Below are 2,500 nucleotides of genomic sequence, written 5' to 3' on the forward strand. Positions count from 1 at the left end.
CCGAGTGTTTATGCTGAGAGTGAGTTTGCGGGAATGAATGTGGGTGTGGCTGCTTAGCTGGGATAAAAAGGAAATTATGAAAGTTCAGAAAATGGGGGTATAAGTACACGCGCACGTGTGTGTGTATGTGTGTGTGTGTGTGTGTGTGTGTGTGTGTGTGTGTGTGTGTGTGTGTGTGTGTGTGTGTGTGCGTGTGTGTGTGTGTGTGTGAAAGAGAGAGAGAGAGAGAGAGAGAGAGAGAGAGAGAGAGAGAGAGAGAGAGAGAGAGAGAGAGAGAGAGAGAGAGAGAGAGAGAGAGAGAGAGAGAGAGAGAGACGAGGCATACCACAGCGTTCGAAGACAACACTTGTTTAAAAAAAAGTGAAAAGTGAGTAGGGTAGTAGAATGACAAGTGAAACGAGGGTTTGAAACCTCGCGACAAAGAAAAAATAAACAAGTAAAATAAATAAAAATAAATAAATAAACGAAGTTTTATTTAGAAACGAGTTATAATGTTAACAGTGAAACATAAAAATAATAATTATAATACAAGACTCGGAAATAGATTAACATATCGCAGAAAAGGAAATGAAACAGTACAACTTAAAACAAGCAACAAAAACACCACCAACAATAATAATAATAATAATGGCAATAAAATAAAATCATACTAGTTATAATGGCAATAACAATAATGATAATAATAGTAATAACAATGCTAATAACAATAACAATAATAGATATGATAATAAAAATATTAACTAATAATAATAAAAATAATAATATCAATGATACTGATGATGGTAATAATAATAATAATAATAATAATAATAATAATAATAATAATAATAATAATAATAATAATAACGATAATGAAAAAAAATAACAGAATGAGAATTTCTGACAAATAAATACAATTATAAACAAGGAACACGAAAAAGAAGACGTAGATAAATAAGATACATTTGAAGAAGAAGACCAAGAAGAAGAAGAAAAAGACGAAGAAGAAGGAGACGAGGAAAAAAAGGAAACGAAGAAGAAGAAATGGAGGAAGAAGAATAAGGCATAACATAAAACGCAATGAAGAGAATTGCAAGACGAAGAGACATCGAGAAGACGAGAGAGAAGAGATTCCTGGCAAGGTGGGGGGGGGGGGGGGAGCCAGCCGGGGTTCGAGGCGATAAATATTGAGGAAGAGTGTGTCGCGAGGAGACCGGGAGAGCAATTGAGGCCGAGGCATAATAAAGACAACGAACTTAGACGGGTTTGAGGAGAAAAGTTGCACAAAAATCAGGACGCTGGTGTAGAGAGCGCAGCGGTGCCTGGTGTAGGTGGGAACGAGAAAAGAGTGGATGTTGCTCTTGTTGGGGCTGGGAAAAAAGGGAAACTTATATCATTGCATCTGGGAAGCGTGTGGGAAACAGTTATGTTACGGTACGTAAGGTCAAAGGTCAAAGGGAGAATAAATCACGGTGACTCGGGGGCGATGACAAGAGGACTTAACGTTGACCCTAAGTGTTTATAATGAGGGATTGGCGGAGAGATCTTGTGACGGGGGAGTTGGAGGAAGGCTGTTGGGCGAAAGTATGGGGACGGGGGGCGGAGGTGGTGAGGGAGGGGGGGGGGGGCTGGCTGAACTGCCCCAGACTCCTCTTTTGAGCTGAGGTTGCTGTCACTCGTCAGCAACGGAAGCGGCACTGTCAGACGTGGTACTTATCGGGGAGAGCGTCCGTACATCGGACTTCAGGAGATGATGGGCAGTGGATGACAGGCTGAGCTGCTATCGATCTGCGGGGTGAAGGCTGGTGTGGGGGGGGGGGAACAGTGACTCTTAGAGGAGGAGGTTGAGTCTGCAGAGGGCGCGGGGGGAGCGAGAGGGGATGCGCTGAGGGCAAGTTGGAATCTCCCGCGACACCAAAACAAGGAGGGGGGGGGGGGGGTGGAGGCGAGGCTAACTACCTGTTACTCCAGCTGGGAGGAGGAGGAGGGGACAATGAGGTCGACCAGGTGGATCAGGAACCTTCAGGATTGTCCAATCTTGGGAGGAGGTACAGATCAGCTCCACATAACCTGTTGTGTGAGTTCTACCTTGGTCCCAGCCTGGGAATGAAACATTGATCTGGGCTTGCTGTTCCTATAAAGAGCCGCGCGAACTGGGAGCAATAGTCTAAGAGTGGTAATAACTATTGGAGTGATAGAAGTGCAGAAGTTCGGGGCAAAGCTGGATGCCACAGTCTAGGAATGGGGCAGAATTGGGTGAAAGCCTTCGAGTAATCGTCTGTGATTTGGCTCACAGACTAAGGGCCCCGATAAGTGGGTGCCAAGAAGCTCGAGCAGACTGACTGAAAGTACGGGGAAAAGCCGAGAGCACAGCCTGACACAGTTGAATTGTAAGGGCGCCGAGCCTGGCTCTCCCCGTAGACGCTCCCGTGGTTATCGACTGTGGAAACCACACTGTTACCGCCTTAAAGACGGGTGGTCGAGGAGCAGGAACGTGTTGCTTGACGGCCCCGGACCATAA

At 45.1% G+C, this 2,500-nt stretch overlaps 1 protein-coding gene across 7 annotated transcripts in view; it reads right to left on the reverse strand.

Moving 5' to 3' along the window:
* The window catches only part of LOC125027118 (glucose transporter type 1-like), a 306,196-nt gene that overhangs the window by 127,030 nt on the left and 176,666 nt on the right, over positions 1–2,500 (reverse strand). The gene's annotated exons all lie outside the window — the stretch shown is intronic.

Source organism: Penaeus chinensis, chromosome 7, assembly GCF_019202785.1.
Source record: "Penaeus chinensis breed Huanghai No. 1 chromosome 7, ASM1920278v2, whole genome shotgun sequence".
Classification (NCBI taxonomy): Eukaryota; Metazoa; Arthropoda; class Malacostraca; order Decapoda; family Penaeidae; genus Penaeus; species Penaeus chinensis.